At 50.0% G+C, this 21,826-nt stretch overlaps 1 protein-coding gene across 4 annotated transcripts in view; it reads right to left on the bottom strand.

The window, feature by feature from the left end:
* The window catches only part of CMKLR1 (chemerin chemokine-like receptor 1), a 39,776-nt gene extending 22,587 nt beyond the window's left edge, over positions 1-17,189 (bottom strand). For 2 of the 4 annotated variants that reach the window (XR_011076357.1, XM_068563671.1), the window contains exon 1: positions 16,924-17,189. The gene's annotated coding sequence lies outside the window, so the exon portion shown is untranslated. Of the gene's footprint in view, positions 1-8,701; positions 8,734-16,872 lie in introns of those variants that run through there. The other 2 variants (XM_068563672.1, XM_068563673.1) reach the window with 2 other exon arrangements.
* Between the last annotated feature and the right edge of the window lie 4,637 nt (positions 17,190-21,826).

Genomic DNA, 21,826 nt, shown 5'->3' with positions numbered 1-21,826 from the left:
TTTTCCCAAGGAGAAACTCAGCCTTGCCCCAGAAAGGGTCTCGCTGGGAAAACTGCCCCCCACCCTCAGTGGAAAAAACAGACAGTTGAAGCCCAGAGGAAATGTCAGAATCCTTAAAAGCCACTGCTGGAGAGGCTATAGGATTGAGGGGTCTGCACCCCCATGTTACAGAAAAAGGAAACTGGCTCAGAGCAGCGGAGGGCTTAAGCCTCACGTAGCTGCAGCAAAGCCAGGTGCCAAGGCCAGCCTGACCCCTGAGATCTCGGGCCATGACTCAGTCTCTTCATCTGCAAAGCGGGCCGGTGTAAAGCTTACATGAGATCACAAATGCAGGGTATATAGGTTGACCAGTCATCCCAGTTTGGGGGTGTCCTGAGAAATAGGACTTTTGGTGCTAAAACCAGAACGTTCCAGGCAAATCAGGACAGGTAGGTGGCCCTGCCTATATAAAAATCCCAGGTCCAAAAAACACACCCCGTGGCTGTGATGTTTAAAGGAAGCTACTTCTGGAGTCGCATTAACACTGAGTTTGTATTCTAGCTCTGTCATCATTTAAAAAAAAGCAACAACTTTGTTTTATTTTTTCATTCAGTTAAATTCGACAAATCTCTGCCAGGCACTGTGCTAGGCGTGGGGATGCTGTAGAGAGCAGAATGGGAAAAACCGGTGCCTGGTAGAGCTTAGAAAGACACAAGACATCATCACACAGGCAGCAGGAAGGGGAGCCCTCCTGGTAAGCTGCTTGGTTTCTGAGGCTTGGTTTCACCTCGAAATGGGGGACCATCCACTTAGAACCTCCTGTCGGGCATCCCCTGGGCCCTCAAGTCATCACTCAGAAATAAAATCATCAGAAAAAAACCTCTCCCTGGGTTCTGCTATTTTCCAGAGAAGGTTGCCCTTCTTTCTCTTCCCCCATCCCCACAGCAGAACTTTTAGAAAAACCCATCAAGTCATTAGAAAGCTCTTCCTTTTTTTACTAAACTGAACTCCAGCAACCTGCCACATTCCGCTCAGCCTGGGTCCGCCCCCTGGAGTCACACAGGATAAGCCGGCCACCTCCTTCCCCTGGCAGCGGCCACTTCCTCACTTTAACCTTGGCCAGCACTTCCTCTGCATCATTCTTAACCCCTTACCTGCTGGTCCCTACAGCTGGGACCGCTCTTTCCCCAGGCAGGGAGAGGGGTGTTTGCAGGCTGCTTTTGCTTGCAGGTTTGTCAAATTTTTTGTTTGCTTATGTACCGGCTTGGTCCCAAGGGTGAGATAAAGCTCCAAAGAGGCTCATGTATCCAAGGGAACGTAAATTAAAAGTGAGAGTGGGGGCTTCCCTGGTGGCGCAGTGGTTGAGAATCTGCCTGCCAATGCAGGAGACATGGGTTCGAGCCCTGATCTGGGAAGATCCCACATGCCGCGGAGCGACTAGGCCCGTGAGCCACAACTACTGAGCCTGCGCGTCTGGAGCCTGTGCTCCGCAACAAGAGAGGCCGCGATAGTGAGAGGCCCGCGCACCGCAATGAAGAGTGGCCCCCGCTTGCCACAACTAGAGAAAGCCCTCGCACAGAAACAAAGACCCAACACAGCCATAAATTAAAAAAAAAAAACCAAAAGTGAGAGTGAAAGGAGGAAGGGAAACATGGGTGGAGACAGAAAATGGAGCCAGGGCTGAGGGGAAAAATGCAGACAATAAGTAATGTCCTAAATACTTAGCCTGGGTGGGCCACACAGTGGACTCACAGACTCCTGGTCTGGAAAAGAAAAACCAGTGACAGGAGTCACGTGCCCCTTGGCTCAAAACAAACCCACTTCGGGGAAGGCGAGACCTTCGGGGACCCAGAGCAGAAGGACCCTGCCCAGAGCTCCGTGTGGAGAGGACCCAGCGTGATGTGCAGGCCAGCATCGTCAGCGACGTGCTGACGGTAGATGCAGGCTTGAGGTTCCAGATGTTTCAGGAGAGGCTTCCAAACACTGGCTGCCTGAATACAATACCCCCTCCTGTAAGCTGGCAGCTCTGCCCCAAAAGGCCATTCAGTAGGAGCTGCTTTCCCCAGACGTGCCAAGGAAGGAGTGACTATTTGCTTTGGTCTAGACATCCAGGGTTATGCATTGCTGGCTTAATGGGAAGAAATTTCTAGAATGTCTGGGAAAGGGCCTGAAGTGTGTGGCCCTCAAGACATTCTCGCTGATGCCGTTTCTCTGAACTGATGTCTTGATACTATAAGCAGCGGAGAGCAGGACATTATTCTCTGTGACAAATGCTAGAACCCAGCCATGCTCTCCACCAGCCGGAGACGGGCCTGGGGTGTCATGACGCTCACTGCCCTGGGCTTGCTTGTCTGTTACCCTGTTCTATGGTGAAAGGATGCTGACAAGGACACTCACGACTCCTACAAGCATGGGTTTTCAGTCATTACCTTCTCCAGAGGATCTCTGTGTCCACTGAATATTAGCCCACGAGGACATATTTCTTTCCTACAAACACTTCATCGAGGGGTCAAGCATTCAAGGATTCTCTTGGAATGAGATGGCAAATCCACTGTGAGACATCAGCTGGACCGGCCGTGGCCACAGGGGCCACTGGGAGCACATGTCAGCCACCAGGATGACATGGATGCTGGAGGAAAGAGTGGGTCCTACATAAACCTCAAACAGGACCCTCTCAGGCCAGGTTCAAGGAGACCAGAAGGAACTTTCTCCTTGTGACATCGAGGAAGCTGGAGTCAGGTAGAGTAGGCTTAAAATCCCAAATATGTTCTTGTGGTGGTCAAAGAGATAACGGTGATGAAAGCCACGGACATTAGCGTTTATAATATCTCTTCACAGTGGCACTTGCTTTAGCCTAATGGGCATCCATTCACAATTCTAAGTTGGCTTTTTAAATTTAAATTTTTGACTAAGCTACACAACTCCATCTACTTGGTGATGTTCAAAACTAAAATTATAAAAAGGTTAGAATGCAAATCCTCATTCTATCCTGCCACCATCTACCCAGTCCCCACTGTACCCAAATCCTTTTGTTTCTTATGTCTCCTTCCAGAGTGTCTTTAAACAAATACAAATATATATCCAAGTTCTTCCCTCTTTTGCATAAAAGTTGGTCTATTACACACACTATTTTACAACTTGTCTTTCTTACCTAACAATATACCTTGGAGATAATTTCATATCAGTGTGTAAAAAGCACCCATCCTTTTTGATGGCTGCATAGTATTCCATTATTGGATTTGCCTTCATTTACTTAACCAGTCTCCTGGGCACGGGCACTTGGCTTGTTTCCAGTCTCTTACTGTTAGAGTTCATCATCGTGTATGTGTTACAGTATTACATGAAATCATTGTGTGTGTGTGTGTGTGTCATTCCCCACTTATTCTTAATAGTGTCTGGGGCTCTCAAACCCTTTCTTTTATGATGAGCAAACAAGTCTTAAGCCCTTCCTTTGCACTGGCTATGCTGTGATTTCATCCATCAAAAAAAAAAAAAAGCTTCAGAGCCATGTAGACTGGGATCAGAAATGAATTCTGCAGTGTATGAAACTATCTGCAGAGTGTGGGAGACAGATTTAGGCCCGAGGCACCCTCAACAACCCCAAAGGGTAGATCTGGAGCCTGTAGATTCCCAGAGAAGAAGGCACTCAGGCTAGAGGAGGCACAGAACAGGGTAGTGACAGACCAGTCAGCAGATTTCTGGGGTCGACCCCGAGCTCAGAGCCTGGAGCCTGAGCCCATGGGAAGCCATTTTCTGGAGCTGGCTTGGCCGCCTTGAGCAGCCCCAGCAGCTGCCGACTTGAAGCTGTTTTCTGCTTTCATTCTGTTTTAAAATAAGGCCGTGATCGCATTCCTGGAGTGTGGAGAAACCTCTCCCCTCCATGAACAGGCCCTGGCCATCCCCGCCCCTCAGGAAAGGATCCAAAATAATTTTCCACCCATTTCTCATGAAGAACAAATCTTGGCGGGCAACAGAGTGCCCACCCCACGCCCAGGCACTCCTTGTCTCTCCCTTATAGGACTCACATCTTCCCAACTTGGGACGGGCCCCAAGTGGCTGACAGAAGAGCCTTTGTCTCCCTCATCCCTCTTCCTCACCCTCCTGCCAAGAATCCTGGCAACGTCTCACTGGTGTAGGTTTCCAAGGGCCCCCGCAGTTTGTAGCCACAAGAGGGGACCCTTGAAACCGCCGTGATGCTGAGCCGTGGGAACCATCACCGTGAGCCCTCAGGATCCTTCCCATCTCTCACTTTGCTCCAGCCTCCCAAGGGCCCTGATACTACCCTCACCTCACAACTGAGGAAACTAAAGCTCAGAGGGTGTCAAGCAACTTGCCCAAGGTCACACAGTTAAAAAATGGAGGAACCAGGACTTGAACCCAAAGCCATGCTCAACGTGTGATAGTGAAGAGGGCAGGCTCTGGAGCTGGGCCATCCAAGTTTAAATCCCAGTTCTTCCACTTACGACTTGTGAGACTTCTTTGTCGCCTAAATTCTCTGTGCCTCACTTTCCCGATCTGCAAGACTGCACAGTAATGCTACATACCTCACAGAGTTGGTATTAGAATTAAATAAGAGAAGGAATACAGAGCATCCAGAACAATGCCTGGTCCACGTTAAGTTCTCAGTAAATAATCTATCACTGTTTCTATTATTAGTGTTGTCAAGTATGATTACGATTCTTACGATTGCCTGGCATTGCCCCAGACCTGAATGTGGTACAGTCATAAGGGAGTGTGAGTATACAAAACCTCGTCTCAGAGCTTCTTTCACACTGAGGTGTAAATATCTGCTCACAGATTACATATTTCTCATTCATACATTCAGGAAACCTCATGGAGCCCATATTATCTGCCAGGTAGCAGGCAAGCAGCTAGGAATATAAAGATATAATTCCAAGTCCTAAGAAACCCAAAGCCAGGTTCCTCCTCCCTCTGCTCCTCTTTCCATGGCCAGAATCATAGATACTTACTCCACTTTGGCCTTCCTCTCCCCAGCTCCCACCTGCTAAGGAAATGAACGAGCAACTTGAAATGAGCCCACCCCTCAGGTGAGGTCCACAGCCACACTAGCTCCGCCCACCATCCTGCTCCCCTCCCCCCAAGCCAGGACACCCTCCCTGCTGCGAGCATTCATTCATTCATCCATTCTATAACAGGAATAGAAGCTGCGCCCTGGAAGCTCTAGCACAGTCACATTCAAAGAAACAGTCCAGCAGCCATAAGCACTTCTAAATAATTCAAATTTTACTGCCATCTCTCAAAGAACCACAAAGAATATTTTAGTAGGTGTTGGTAGCCCAGATCCCCTTTACCAGAGGAGGGTATCCATCCCACAGCTGCAGAGAACGCTAGATATCACAGCTCACCGTTGCCCCCTTCTCCTGAGAACTGCCCTCAGCCAAGCAGGAGCTGCTTCTCCCCGACTGCCATGGGGTACAATTCAGGCTCCAGAGTCCACCCATCCCCCCGGGATCAGGCTGAGGCTAGTCTCCACCTGAGACCGTATTCTTGCTGACCTCCTCCCTGTGCCCGATCCTTGAATGCAAATTTAAGGGTGTGCCCCCCCAAAACCCACTAATCAGGATAAATAATACTTTCATGCAGTATTGAAAAATCAAAGCTAATGCATAAAAGGCACGATGAGCAAAATATCAAAATGTTCAATAAAGATGAGATCCAACCCTGAAATGGCATGACCCTACCTCCCTTCCCTCACCAAATCCCAGCCCTGCCTGAGACACACCCTCACCACCTCCCCTTCACCAAATCCTCACCTCAGGCTCTGCTTCTGGGGAGCCCCCGCCTAAGACAGATATCCAGCTCAGAAGCCACAACAAGCCTCTTGGGACTGTCTTTTACTCATTCCTCTCCTGTGTATCCACCACCTCGACAGAGGCCCTACGACCCCCTCTCAACTCCTCCCCACTCAGCCCCCTTCCCTCCAAAATCTCGCCCTCTGTCCCAGCCAGAGCAGGCTCCCTTCACCCCTTCCCAGCCCCCTCCTGTGTCCTTCTCACCCACGATCAGCATCTCCCCCTTTCATTCTCTCTCCCCCAGTCCTCTCCCTCCCCGCCCACTGCCTGGCCTCTGAGTCATGACAGAGGCCTCACATGGCAACCATTGCATCCTGTTGCCCCCATAGGGAGCCCATGGTGTGCCAGGTACGTCCTCCTCTCTGAAGTCCAGCCCTGGCGCTGGCAGCCGGAGCCTTCATCTCCATGCCCAATTTCTCAGTTCTTTCTGGGCGCCCCACCTCAGCTGCACCCGTGCCCTCCCTCACCTCAAAGGAGCCCAAGAGACCCTCTGAGCTCAAGCGAACTCCTGAACCAGTTACATTTCCCAAATACTTCTGAGACTGTCCTAGACTTACCACTTTTCTAGGTTTGCCAAGTAAGGGCACGGCAGAATTAAAACTGTCTTTGACCATCTTCACCATTTCAGAAAACAAACAGTATGTTAATACTGACAAAAATCGATGGGACATGGACTCATCCTTCTCAGCTGAAAATATTTCACTTTGTGAAAAAAACAATCACCCGATTGTCTGTGTTCTCTCTTTTCGTTTCTCTGCAGGCTGGTAAAAAGTTGGCCACAGACAGGTTCCAGTGGGCCGGGGTTCTCAACCCCCCTTTCGACATCAGGGGAAACTGAGACCCACGGAGCAGCTCTGTCTTTCCCGTCCAAACCCACGTCCTTGAATCTTCCCCGGAGGGAAACCATGCTGAGGTAGGAGGCCTGGGTTCCAGGCCCAACTCTGCTCCTAATTTTCAAAGAATCTGCACAAATCTCTTCCCCTCTCTGAGCCTCGAACCTGTAGATATTTCAGATGACCCTGAAGATGCCCTCTGGTCCAGCATTGAGGACATGGGGCTCAGACCCTGCCCAAGCTCAGGAGCCAGCACGGCTGAAGAAATGGTCTGGACACCCAGGCTTCTTTCTCTGACATCACGTTTGGGCCTCAGTTTCCTCTTCTGGGAATGCAAGTGTTGTGGTTAATGCTGTCTGGGTTCAAACTCTGGCTCTGCCTTTACCAGCTGTGTGACCTTGGGCAAGTCACTTAACCTCTCTGTGCCTCTGTTTCCTCACCTACATAGCGGAGAAGCAAGGGAAGAGGACTCAATTGTCTGTGAGTGTCCCCCCTCAGACCTGACGATCCATGCATTCTCTACCCCAAGTTTCTCCAAATGAACCACAGAGATAGGAATCAGGTGAGGGCCCGCTCCCTGGAGCTGAGCCAAAGACTTCCAACGGGCACAGTTTTGGTCTTTAAACGGACGGGAATATTACGATGTTGAACACAAAAGTCCCATGTTTTTTTTTTTTTTTTTACAAAGTGTATGTCCTCAAAAGAATTATGTGTGTTTTAAAAATAAGGCACACGACCTCAAAATAACTTTAGTCAGGGTTGGTTTTCCGTAAGGGAAAGAGGGGGCTTCAAGTGATGCCCCAGATCCTGTCCCCCAAAATATCAGGGGGTGGCCCTCTGCTGTTGGGGCTCATGTGTTCATTCCCTCACTGAGGGTTAATGAGGGCCCATGATTCAGGGTGCAGGTAAGTGCTTGGTTTTGCCCAAAGATGCTCGATCCACTCCAGCTCCGGAAGATGTCCCTTGGCTCAGAGCACTGGCTGCCGAAGAAAGGAGGGGGGAGGGGAGAGGAGTGGAGGGAGAGCCAGAAGGGCTGGAGGGGTCCCGGGGGCAGGAGGTGCATTGAGAAGGCAGGGGGCAGGCAGCCAGCCTTCTACTCCGTTCCCCACAGTGGCCCTGCTCTGCACCCCCTGAGCTTCAGAGCCCCCTAAGGAACCTGAGTGTCTGGGGTGCCCCCAGCATTTCCATATGACGTCCTAGGGGAGAAAGCGGCCAGCCACCGTCCCCCCACCCCGACCAGGGGAGCCAGATGACGCCCAAAGAGGCCTTTCAGATGCTTCCAGAACTGATGGCTGCCCCAGGGCCAGGGCCGCCTTTGACGTCAGCCCTGCATCCTTACAACCACCAGAGATGGAGCTGATGCAGCCCCAGTTTTCAAGAACATGGCTCTCAGCGAGGCACAGCGACTTGCCAAAGCGCCACAGCAAGAAAGCAGAGCTTCTCACTAAATCTGCCCCATCGCCAGGGACACGGACACCTAGAGACAAAGTCGTGAACGCCACATGCTTACCGAGCTCTGGGCCCCCAGCTAAGTGCGTCCCCCACATGAACGCCCAATTCCAACTTCCCCAACCCCAGGTTCTTTCCTTTAAACAAATGGCATGGCAAATACCAAAATAACAAAGATAAAAAATAAAATAAAATGTGCCCTCCCCTAGATCCATGTCCCCCCCACCAAAGGCCCTGTGAGGCAGTGTCGTTCCCATTTCACAGATGAGGAAACCAAGGCTGCAGAACTAGGAAGGCAAGGAATTTGAAGCCAAGCGGTCGGATTCCAGAAGCTCCAACCACCATACCATCCTGCCTCTCCAAACACACCTTGACGAGCCGTGCTTCTCCCCCTGGTCTCCCGGCACCGGCTCCAATGCCCACACAGGGAAGGAAGGATGCCCGAGTGAGGGAACAGTTTTACCAGTTCAGCAGAAGGTGGCAGGGACCCCAGTCTCTTCTTCCAGGTCACAGGACACAGCCTTAACCACCCTCAATCACCACGGCCCGTGGGCTCTGGCAGAAAGCCACAGGCAGGCAGGCAGGCAAGCAGTGTAGACATGGGTGTGCCAAGATTGCAACACTTACCCTCATGGCCTCCCAGGCCTGCTAGGTTTCTCTGAGCTCTGATGATGTGCAGCTTTGTCACATTAAAAAAAAAAAAAAATGTCAACACAATTCTACAAGAAAAGGGAGGAACAGAGAGGTCCCAGTGGAGGTATGAGGAAGTGGTAACACAGACGTCTATGGAACTGACTCAGTCACTGCCTGTCATCAGGTCCTTGAAGCAGGGGAGGCTGCCGCTTACTAACCTCCAGGAAGATCCCGGGCCAAAGGCTCCCCTCACCTGTGTCCACAGAGCCTGAGGGTCCACCACTGTGGACACACTGTGCTGGCTTAAGGCACCAGGCTCACAAACCCCTCTCCTGCGAGCTGTCATCAGCTGCAAACACCTCAGGGTGAAGGAGTGGATCCCTTTGGTTTTCAGTGGAACATCTGGATGAGAAGAGTCTTCTGAGGGATGGGGCATGAGATTCATAAGTTTTGATCGAGCTATCAAAGATAAATGAGATAACCCTGACTGGTGTAGGGAGAGTCTGTGGCATCAGTGGAAAGGCCTGGAAATCACAGAGGAGGAGGGTAGGTGAGCTCTGGAGAAGGGACCAGGAGAATAGGAACAGCCCTTGTGGTGTCCAGGTAAACGAAGGGCGAGGCATCAGGAGCCTGACTCCTTTCGTTGTGAGCTGTGTGGCCTTAGGGAGCCAATTAACCTCTCTGAGCCTCAATCTCTGAGCCTTATCCTTCACAGGAAAAAAATAGCTGCCAACAGTCTGGGGTTTGGAGCAGAAAGGGGTGATTAAAGAATTCAATCTCATTTCAGGAAGTATTTACCAAGGACCTGCCACATACCCCATTTTCAGGGCCCAGAAGTCTTTGCAGGGACCCACTAAGTGTGGGACCGAGTGCTAAGCCCTTTACATGGATTATCTCCTTTAATTCTCACCATACAACTCAGGGCAGAACCTGCCAACACTCTCATTTACAAGTGGGGAAACCGAGGCTGAGAGAGAGGAACCGACCCGAGATCACCCAGCTGGTCATCAAGCGACTCAGGATTCGAACCCAGGTCTGCCTTACTCCAAACTGAATCATTACTCTGAGGGCCCCATCAAAGCACAAAAAGCCAGGGCCACTGGAGACGGGACGTGTTCCCAAGGCAGAGAGGGAGGCTGTGAATTAGGGAATGGAGGAGGGGTGAGCACACATGTTTTCTCCAGGCCTCAGTTTCCTCGGCTGTAAAATGGGACCGTTTGCCCCATCTCCCACATTTCTGACGGGTCTGTGTGATACCAGGAGAGGAATGACTGGCCCCCGAAGAGGATCTTGGAGGCGGGAAGCAGGATTGGGCAGAAGTCCGGCGTGGTCTCAGCGAATGAAAGCTACCTGTCCCTTCAGACAGTGGAAACAATACAAAAACTCTTGGAAGGAGAAATTTGGGGGCACTGCTGGCTTCCCAGCCCCCTGGAAAGTGTGAGCTGCCAGAGCTGGGAGAGGGCCGAGAATATGGAGCAGACAGGATGCGTGGAGCCAGGGCCAGCCCAGTGGGACGGGGAGGAGGCCCCGGGCCCCAGCCTGATGAACCCCCTCCCCCCAGGCCCGCTAGGAGTCAGTGATGGGGAGATGAGCAGTACCGCCCAGCCAGGCTCAGGGAAGCTGCCCTACCCTTCTCCAGGGCCCTGGTGCTGATTTCCCTCGTGTCAGGTTTTTCACAGGAGGGCAGGGAAACACAGAAAAACAAAGGCCCATTTAAGCCAGTCAGGCCCCACTGGTCCCAGGAAAAGAGAGACCTGTGATCTGGGGTCTCTACCCAGACCCTGCCGTGTTTTTAGGCCAAGCCGGGAAGTGGAGGGGAAGCTTGGGGTGAAGCTCCGACCCTGACACCATCCACACCTGCCATTTCTAGCCTCTCACAGCTCAGGACTTCCGGCCCCCGCTGCTCCGCCCGCCACCTGAGCCAGCCCCTCATGCTCAGGCCGCATTTGGTCTTCAGCCCCAACTCTGTGCCACTCTGCATCTCACGTAAGCCAGCCAACAACCCCCCCCACCCCATGAGGAAAACCCTTTAATCACCCCCAATTTACAGTGGAGGAAACAGGCTCAGAGAAGTTAAGTGTCCTCTCCGAGGTCTCACAGCCAGCGAGGGCAGAAGTGGGTTTCAAAACAGGTCCGTGAGCTGGCAGAGTCCCGCTTCTACCCCGGGTGGCCGTTTCTTTCTTACTCAAGGGATGTCGTTTTTCTTCCTGACCCAAATCCCTGACCATTGAAGAAGGCCCCCTGTGAGTTGCATCTGTCATAGAAGAGACTGAAAATTGCCTGAACTCCCCGAAGACCTGCTCTTGACGTCAGTCAGCTCTACCCCCCGGCGATGGCAGGGGCCAGCGGACCCTTCAACGCCCAGCCCGGTTCATCTGGCTCCAGCGGGCAGTGGCCAAGTCCCTCTCCCCGCAGTAAACATACCCCAGGCCGGCCCCAGGTGCCACCCTAAGCCAACTCTCTTTAACCCTGAAGGAAATACCTCGTTTCTCCCAAGTTCCGCGCCTACAGCTGTCAGCAAGTCCTGGATGTGCTAGGAGAGGAGACCCAGCATTCAGCCAGGAAAGCCACCAATGCAAAGAAATATTCTCTCCTCCGAGCTGGTTTCTGGACCAGACAACCAAGGAGATGAAGCCACTAACCAACATGCCCTTCTGCCAAGTTGGAATTTCAAACTCAATTAACTTGAGATTGTCTGGAAGCTTCACTCATCCAGATGTTCGAGTTTAAGCACCAGGTTTGGCGAGGGCAAGGTCTGGGGACAGCAAGATGCTGTTCCGGTGAGATGGGGCATACTGGACCACCCAGAAAGTTGCGTGGGACCTTCAAGGCCCTGCAGAACATCCGGGCTCCCTCCGGCTGTGCCCTGCTTCCATTCGCCTCATCAGATACTCCTCACTCGTCAAACCTCCAAATCTCTGCTCACGTTGCTCTTCCAGCCAGAAATATCTTTTACTTCTGGCCAAGTTTTCCTCCAGGCACTCAAGGCCAACTCATCCTTGGAACCAGCTCAGATACATGCTCCCTTCTCCAGACACTATTTCCTGACTTCCCCGATCAAAGCTACCCCCTCTTTGCTCCCGGGGTAGTTTGGGCGCTGAATGCACCAGGCAGGCACGGATGGGAGTGTCTTCAACAATCGAAAAGGCCTGGGTCGAAAAGGCCCAGGTGAAACTCCTTTGAGACTTCTGACCTCCAGAAAGGTATGATTATAAACGTGTATTGTTTTAAGCCACAGAGTTTGCAGCGGTTGTTATAGCAGCAGCGGGCTCATACACTGACTATCTGAGCAATTCGTTCATCCCACACCCCGGAATTCATAGATTCTGACAACTGTTCAAACAAATTCTGATAACAAGGGATGGGCGTATTTTGAATGTCCCCTGGCCCTAATTACCGCCCCCAGATCACTGATTGAACACTGCAGAACTCAACAACTCTGACACAAGCGGAAACTGAGGCTCAAAGAGGTCATGTGACTTGCTCACCCAGGTGGTTGGTTCCCAAGACCAGAACCCAGGTCTGCCTGGCTACACCCCACCAGGCCTCCTGTGTCTCTGACCCCTGAGCTCCAGGAGGAAAAACTGAGCACGCTAGCCACTGTTTCTTGCACCAGTCGCCCCGCCACCCACCCAACCCGCCTCCTTGCACAAGAGCTGCTCTCAGCGGGATCCCAGGGCCAAGATCAGAGGACCCAAGTCACGTACCCCAAGAAAGCAGAACCGATTCTGACATTCTGCCTGGATAGCAGCTGACCCTTCTGCTGAGTCAGCTGCTGATACTTCCAAGGTTGCCAGAGTGTCTATGGTGGGTGGGACACCCCCCACTGCCCACGGAGCCCAGGACTCCCCCATGGGGCAAGCCATGAAGCCAGGAGACTGACCGAAATGACCTTTTCTCTCCTGGGAACCTGAGGTCACAGGGCACAAGATGCCCACATCAGCCCCTGCGTACAAACGTGAATATCAGTGCCCACTTCCCCGGCAATAAAAATAGAAGCGCCTTCGTTGAGCTGGCCATGTGCTGTGCTCGTGTATATTTTTATGTATATTAACTCATTTAACCCCCAACAACCCTGTGAAGTAGTAGACCCTGAGAGTATCCCCCCCCCTTAGAGATGAGGACTCGGAGGAGGAAGGAGGTTAAAGGGCAGAGACGGGGTCTGAACCCTAGAGCAGGTGGCTGTGGAGTTCATGCCATGTCACGCTGTCAGCCGATGCCAGCCTGACATTAATGTTTCTTTCTTTGACAGCACCGTGTAGAATTAACATGGCCTCTGGCTTCCATCCAGCAGGGCAAGAAATTCTACTCTTCCTCTATCATGCTTGTGCCCAACGCTGCAAAAATATAGAGGTTCCAAAAGAGAAGTATTGTAAATTAACTGGTGTCCTAATTTTGCCTGAAAACAGCACGTCCTGGGAGCCAGAAGCCAACCCTGCATCCCAGGCCCAAGGCTAGGGCCTCACCCTCAGCCAGGGGCACATAAGGAGTCCTGACCTGGGAACCAGAGCCCCGGGTCTTAATCCTACCAACTGACCTTGGGAATGTCGCTCAACCAATCAGGGCCTCACTTTCCTCAGATCTAATACGGGGGCCAATGTAACTACCCTCACTGCCCCGCCACAGTCCCACGAGGGCAGGAATCCTGTCTTTTCCATCACCCTGCCTTGTGGAGTGCCAGACACAGAGCAGGTGGTAATAAATGCTTGTTGAGTGACTGAATAAAAGTCTATGTGACAAGTTTGCCTCCCCTCCCCCAAAGGCCTTAAAAGCAGGGACTGGGCTGACCCATCTTAGGTTCTTGCACAGGTACAGCTTTCACTCCTCTGTGGGTTTATTCACACAGGAAATCATCCACAAGCACCTACTACGTGCCCGGCCCAGTCAAGGCCTCGGTGGCATCCAGGACCCACACACAACCTCAGCTGTGTCCTCACACGCCACCCCCTTCTCTTTTTTCTGGCCAGTGACTATGATACTTAGTCACAGTGGGCTTCCTCGGCCCAAGACAACGACCTGGCTGCCTTCTAAACAGCAAGCTTGGCCCATTCTGGGGACTTGGACAATGATTCCTTCACTTCCACTTCCTTATACCCCGCCCTAGGGAAATACAGCCCAAGGAAAACCGCTACCCTAACCCCATACATGCACTGACACACACATACACACGCATCCTTGCACACATGCACTCCAATGTGCAGTAGGACCCTAGGACAGAAGGTGGATTTTCTGAGTTCAAATCCCAGTTCTTTTGCTTATGAGCTGTGTGACTTTGGGCAAGTCCCTTTACCTCTCTGAGCCTCATTTTCTTCCTTTATAAAAAGGGAATGCTAATCATGAAGCCTTTCCATGTAGTGTTGTAGGGAGATTCAATGAGATAGTGGATAGTGGATACAAAAACCTTTGGTTCGTAAATGTGATTCGCTCAACAACATTGTTATTTTTGTTTCCTTTTTCCAGGAGGGAAAGAGAATGGCAGTTGCCTAGGTTTCAAGGAAATCCATGTTTAGGGGCCTGGAATGTGGGAATTTACTCAGTCTATTTGATGGGGATTATTTTGAGGATAGGAAAGTATTTGTGGGTCCAACATCACCATGTTATCTTTAAGATTAACTAATGAAAATTTAGAATTTAGAATCAGAGACTGGAAGAGACCCAAAGGTCACCGTATTTGTGGCAGAGACAGCTAGCTGTCCACAAAAATTCGTTCTCCCTTCCACAGTACACAGCCATAGATGGGAAAGAGCCACTCTTGCCAAGAGCTACATTTCACAGCCTCCTTTGCAACTAGATTGGTCATATGACTAGTTCTCATGTGTGGCAGAAAACAGTTAAGAAGCAAACACGCCCCCTCCATGCTTTCTTTCCTCGGTGATGATGTCCGAGGGATAGTCGGAATGTGAGATGGCTCACTGAATCGCTATGTGCAAGAGGACAACCCTCCACTCACAAGTACCTGCCTTATAACAAATGTCTGTTTTGTTTGAGCCATTATACATGCTTGGGTCTATTTGTTACTGCAGCTACTACCCTAATACAACATTCAACCTCCTTATTTACAAATGAGATGATTAGGGCCAGAGAATGAGAGTACCTTGCCTAAGGTCACACAGCAAATTCAGCAGTGGTTAAGAACTTTGGTGTCTTAACAATTTGGAGTAGACTTTGCAGTTTTCAACCTGCCCCCGAGAGCCATGAGGATTCCGAGAGGCCCTTCGGCAGTGAGAGTGAGGTTCAGTGAGCTGCCATCTGGCATCCTCCACTTCTGTTTCTACTAGAAAAACATCACTTTTATCTGTCTTCAAATTGCACTTCTCCATATATTTTCATCGGAAGAAAGGGCTCTGTGGCTTAAACTAACGTCAAAGCCCGAATGCTGGATGATGTGGTCTGACTTTCTGTGGTACAAGACCAAGTTCTGCTTCTTCTCCACCATTGTCTCCTGGCCTCAGCTGCTGACACAGGGCGTGTAGACTCACAGAAGGGCACAGATATTTGCTTAGAAAAGAAAAAAAGAAGCCTCAGTGTGCAACAAAGAACCCAGAAACTTGGACAAAGGGCAAAAAGAAAAGACACTTAGCTCAGTGGTTCTCAAATTTTAGGGTGTGTCAAAATCACTGGGGGTGCTGGTTCAAAATGCAGACTCCTATACCCCATCCTCAGAGATTCTGACTCAAAAAACTGATGCTCGTGGTCCCAGGATTGCCCTTTGAGAAGTCCTGAGTCTAATTCGACTCAGTGTAATTCGACAGCAAGAACTACAGGGAAGATTGGTCTTGAAAAGGAGGTCGGGGATGACAAAAAGGAAACTGGGGGCTGGGCCCTTGCACGGAGAGAGAAGGTAGACCCAAGGCTCAGCCACTTGCTCGCTGGCCTCTCTGAACCACATAGGCCTGAATGATCAGACTGACATCAAGTAACAGTTACTTGAGTATAATGATGTGCTATTTGCTCATAACTTTGCCAAACGCTGGTCCAAATGGCTCACCCATTTAAATTGTGCTAATTTGAAAGCAGAGAGGGGAGTGGAATATTTTCAACAGACACCACTGGCAAAGGGTTCATATCCTTCATATACAAAGAACTCTTAAATATCAATAAGAAAGGAGACAAACATGCCAGCAAGGAACAAATGGGAATAGACTTGAACAGGATAGTCATAAAATGAACAATAAGATTATAAAGGTTATTCAGCATGAATGAAGGAATGCAAAGTCAAGCAGCCAGATGTTATTCTCACCTTTCCCATCAGGGAAGTTTTAGGAGATGGGTAGCAACCAGTGTGTGTGAGGCTGTGAGAATATCACACCCCAATACTGTGCCAGGGGAGTGCAAGCCGGCACAACCTTCCAGGGCAATAGCCTCAAAAGACTTAAAAACACGTGAACATTTGAGCCAGCAATTTCACCTTAGGAAAGGTATCCATAGGCCCAAACACGCAAAGATGATGTACTAGGAGCAGCCTTTGCAGTGCTGTTTATAATAATGAAAAAAAAAAAAAAAAAAAGAGGAAGAAGAAGGAAGCAACCACATGGAGGAATGATTAATAAGTCCCAAGTCACCCTCTCTGTGCAGCCATTAAAATGTGTATTGGAGGAACATAGAAAATGCAGATGCAGGTTCATGATCCGTGGTTAAGGACAAGGTAAGGTACCAAACGAGATGTTGGAAAAGCATGTGTGTGTCCACATTTAGATACTCCTATGTGTCTGGTACATTGTAGGCACTCAACAAACATCATAGGTCAAGTAGTGAGAGGGTGAGTGAGAGTGCTACAGAGAGGCACCTGAAGGTTCACCTCTGGGTTAGGAACCCCTTCTTTCCTCTCCATAGCTGAGCAGTAGGACAGTCCAGCAGCTAAGAAGATGGGCTATGCAGACTCTCATGTCATTTGGATCTCAGCACCCAGCCCCGCACCCCCCAATCTGACTCTCAGTTTCTTCACCTATAAGATGTGGACAATGAAAGCATCTCCCTCGTAGGGTTGTTGCGAGCATTAACCAAAGGGAAGCACTGAGCTTACTGCTTTTATAACTATGGTGACCTCGCTGTTTTTTTACAATGAGCATGCATTACTTTGGAAATCTGAAAATCATAATAAAGCTATTTCCATTTTGACAAAAATTACATTTTACCAAGAACCAAAGAACTTCTCTCTCTATTACCATTTCCCCTTTCCTGGTGCCTCTGGGTGATGTCAGAGCCGAGCGTGATACCTTGTGGCTGGTCTCCGCCCAGGTCTTCCCAAGGGTTCCGTGACTTCAGGCCACTCGAGGTTGTGCAGGAGACCCGTGTTCCCCGACTTCTCTCTTGAAATCGCACTGTCCTTTGGCTGTGGCCGTTTGCCCAGAAAGTGGTTCATCCATTCATTCAAGGGCCCCTCAAATAGCCCAGAGTTCAGCACCCCCTAGAACATTCTCATTCCCCTGGAGGCTCCCAGGGAGACCCCGGTCTGTCCTGCGCTCTTTGCTCACCAGGGCTGCTGTCCTGAATGGGACAGACCTCTGCCAGAGAAACAGCTGGAGGGAGGAGAGAGGGAGGGGCAGGAAACCGGGCTGACCCGAGGGCGGGGGCGGCCAGCTGCGTGGAGCGGGGCTGTCAGGGGAGCCTGCCTGTAGTGGGTGGTGGCTGGCGGCGAGGCCTGCTGGGGACGACCCGCCCCTCTGGGAGCTGGGAGCTGTGCCCACCGTCTGAGCACAAACCAGGAGCACATGTGGGCCCCGGGCAGCTGTGGGAAGCACGTCTGCCCCCAGCAAGGGCCTCCGGAGCTCCAGACAGACTACGTACAAGCGAGACTAGCTGCCGGATATCCCACCACCTTGGGTCACCTCCTCACCCCAGGCGTTTGTGCGTGCTGTTCCTTCCACCTGGATGCCCTTCCTGCTTCCTGCCCCTATTCGTGGCCTGATGACCTCCTGCTTCCTTTTTTTGGGGGGTGAGGTGTTAAATTAAAATAGCAATGTGTTTTTTTTTTAAGTATCAAATGAACAAAGATTAAAATGTTCTGTAATATTTGATTTTAGTAAATGTTACAGGGAAGCAAAAATCTTATCCATCATTGGAATATACATACATTCATGTACCACTTCTAGAAAGCTAACAAACTACATCAAACCTTTAACTAAGTTCAGAACTTGGGTTGTTTAAATATAAATTCGGTTTTCATCCTAAACCCAGCTCCCCAGAGACAAAGATCATTAACATGTTGGTATGAACACATGCACATATATATTTTATATATAAACGTAAAATGGCTCAGTCATGCTCTGTGTACCATATTGTAACCTGCTTTTGCATTCAATGATTATATATATAAAATATATGTGTGTATATATATATCTTACCATATTTTATAATTTTTTTTAAATTTTTATTTATTTATTTATTTATTTATGGCTGTATTGGGTCTTCGTTTCTGTGCGAGGGCTTTCTCTAGTTGTGGCAAGTGGGGGCCTCTCATTATCGCGGTGCGCAGGCCTCTCATTATCACGGCCTCTCTTGTTGCGGAGCACAGACTCCAGACGCACAGGCTCAGTAATTGTGGCTCATGGGCCTAGTCGCTCCGCGGCATGTGGGATCTTCCCAGACCAGGGCTCGAACCCGTGTCCCCTGGATTGGCAGGCAGATTCTCAACCACTGCGCCACCAGGGAAGCCCCCTTACCATATTTTAAAAGTTGCTGATTACTTCATTTACTCAATGTACCATAGTTTATTTAATCAATACAATACTTTGAGGGTGGATGATTAGGTTACTTTCAACTTTTCGACTATAGTGAGCACACCATTGCACACTTGTCCAATTACTTTATTATACAAATTTCCTACGAACATGTTTATTATTCAAAGAGTCGCCCACTCTCTCTTGATGTCTCAGCTTGGGGCCACCTCCCCAAGATTTCCCTGCCCCTTGGGGGACTGCTCTGGGCTCCCCCCATCACAGCACTGATGCAGTGTTGTCCCAGCTTGTTAGGGTGTCTCTTTCCCTTGCACTAGGAGCTCCTTGGGGAAGGGTCTGTGTTTTGTCCCCTGCTCTATCCCCAGCGTTAAGCACGGTGCCTGGCAACATCACCATCATCAGTGAATAATCTAAATAGCTGACAGCCAGGCAGTGTGCTAGAAACTTGGTACTTAATCCTTATGAAGGAAGGAAGCAGGCACTATTTCTGCCCCCATTTTGCGATGAGAAAATTGGGACACAGAAAGGTTAAGTCACTTGCCCAAGGCCACACAGCTAGTAGGTGTCAAAGCTGGGATTCCAACCAGGCCATCTGGCTCCAGAGCCCCGCCTTTAGCCCCCAAACTAAAGAACTAACAGAAGGGCCCACTGTGTGCATTGCCCTGTGCCAGGTGCTTTCCGTGGAGTAAGTAGTGAACCAACAATGCTGCAGGAGGTGAAACTTGCCCATTTTACAGATGAGGATTCTGGGGCCACTGAGGGAAAGTCATTTTGCCAAAGGCGCCCAGATCATGCCAACAGGGGCATGACTGAACCCAGGTCTGTCTGATTCCAAAGCTGGGGCTGCTGAAGATAACCTGTGAAAAAAGGAAAAGAGAAGGGGAGGGGTGGGGGAGGGGATGGGAAAAGGTAACAGAGAAAAAGGGAAGGAGGGGGCATAGGAAAGAAGGAAAGGAAAAAAGGAAGGAAGGGAGGGGAGGAAGGGAAAAAAGAAAGAAGGAAGGGGGAGGAAGGAAAGGAGGGAAGGAGTGGGAAGAAGGGACATCCGCTCTTCTTGGGCCTCCAGAAGTTCGGCAAGTGGGGAAACATGTCCTTCACCATAGGACCAGCCCGAAAACCTCATCTTCTCTCCCCACCATCCTCAACCCTTAATTCAGTGAGATTTACACTTAGAAACTATCTGGTTTAATGCTTTCATTTCAGAGATAATAACTGGAAGCACAGAGAGGTTAAGTCACTTGCCCAAAGTCACACAGCTTCCTAGGGTCGGAAGTCAGACCCAGCCTGACTCCAAACTCCTCTCCTCCCCACTCTGCCAGGCTTGCCCATGCAAATCCTTACTGTACAGATGGGAACATTGGATCCAGAGAAGGCAAGGGACTCACCCAAGGTCACCCAACAGTTAGCAGTAGAGCAGCAGCCCCAAGTCTCCTGGTTCAAAGGAGAGGAATTTCCACCATGCAAGGGGGATCCTATACATCACCATCTAAAGGTTTGTCACTAATACAGACCAGTGGTACTCAAAGCGTGGATTCTGGACCAGCAGCAGCAGCCTTGCCTGGCAGCTTGTTAGAAATGCAGGCTCTTAACAAGCCACCAAGGGATTCTGATGCTGGCTCAAGTTTCAAAACCACTGATACAGACATTTCCATTAAGAACACATTCTGGATCCCAGGACAGGTCACCTTCTCAATCCACAGAATCGTAGTTAAGAATGGAGAACTTGGGATCAGACAGACCCGATTTGATTGAATCCCTGTCTCCACCACTGTTAGCTGTGTGGGCAAGTCCTTTCACCTCGCTGAGCCTCAGTTTCCTCATCTGCTCTGGATGAAGGAGCAGGGGACGGGGAGGGGGGCGCGGAGGAGGAAGGGGGAGGAAGTAGAGGATGGAGGGGAGAAGGAGGAAGCAGCCTTCCAGGAAGATGGAGCACACTGGGGGTGGGGGAGGGGAGATCCTGAAAGAGGAGCTGGGAGAATCCGGCCTCTGGATGGATTTATGGAAATTGCCTTTTCCTCCTTCCTTGAGTGCGGGCTACTGCAGGCCCCCAGGAGGCCTCTCGCCTCCGGAGCCAACCCAAGGCTATAATAATGAGGCTCAGGTGTTATCAGCTGGGAGCCACGCCAGGCTGAGGGACGACGCTGGGTTCCCAGCCTGCCGGCCTCGGAGGCCGCAGGCCACAGGTGGAGGTCGGAGCGCACAGCCCCACCCGGCCCAGCGAGGAACAGGCGGAGTCGCGCTGCTCCGGCCAATCAGAAGCCACAGTCTTGGGCCACCATTCTGAACATGGCGGGGAAGTTTGGCTTTTTCTTCCTTGGAGTGATAAGCCTTTCGGTGAGTTTTTTCACTTTTTGTGTTTTTTTTTTTAAGTAGGATTCTGAAATCTAAGGCCTGATATAGGGATACTGGGGCCTGAGAGAGACGTGGAGCTCTTCAAGGCCTGCAAAGACGCCTCTGTTTATTCCCATAGAACCTGTCGTTCCAAGGTGGCCGATCAGGCTTCATTCTTTTTTTTTTTTTAAATTTACTTTATTGAAGTATAGTTGATTTACAATATTGTGTTAATTTATGCTGTACAGCTAAGTGATTCAGTTATACATACATATGCATTCTTTTTCATATTCTTTTCCATTACGGTTTATCACAGGATATTGAATATAGTTCCCTGTGCTATACAGTGGAACCTTGTTGTTTATCCATTCTATATATAATAGTTTGTATCTGCTAATCCCAAACTCCCAACACTTCCCGCCCCCAGCCCCCTCTGAACAACCCACAAGTCTGTTCCCTATGTCTGTGAGTCTGTTTCTGTTTCATAGATAAGTTCATTTGTGTCATATTTTAGATTCGACATATAAGTGATATCATATGGTATTTGTCTTTCTCTTTCTGACTTACTTCACTTTAATCTCTAGGTCCATCCATGTTGCTGCAAATGGCATTATTTCATTCTTTTTTATGGCTGAGTACTATTCCCTTGTATATATACACCACATCTTCTTTATCCATTCATCTGTCAATGGACATTTAGGTTGTTTCTATGCCTTGGCTCTTGTGAATAGTGCTGCTATGAACATAGGGGTGCATGTATCTTTTTGAACTATAGTTTTGTCAGATCAGGCTTCATCTTGATGCCCAACTCCAGTTGGTTGGTTCTGGAATCCTGGAGCTCTCTGTTTAAGGGAATCTGAGGCCACATCCAGGCCTGGCTGGGAAGAGCACAGTGATTGATTAACAATGCCTGCCCTGGATGGGAGTGGGGTGAGGCCGTATTGGCTTTCTCATCCCACGCTGTCCTCCAACAAAAGTCCATCCCATTGGACCAGAAGGCTCAGGGGCTGGTTCCAGCTCTGCCCCATTTGTTCCAGGAATTGGCAGATCCTAGTGTATATCTAATCTGTATCTCAATTCCCACACTCCTTGGTATTTGTTTCTGATTGAT

Source organism: Eschrichtius robustus, chromosome 14 (genome assembly GCF_028021215.1).
Source record: "Eschrichtius robustus isolate mEscRob2 chromosome 14, mEscRob2.pri, whole genome shotgun sequence".
NCBI classification, from domain to species: domain Eukaryota; kingdom Metazoa; phylum Chordata; class Mammalia; order Artiodactyla; family Eschrichtiidae; genus Eschrichtius; species Eschrichtius robustus.
Note: the sequence above shows the minus strand (reverse complement) of the source record. Positions and strands in the feature narration are given on the sequence as shown.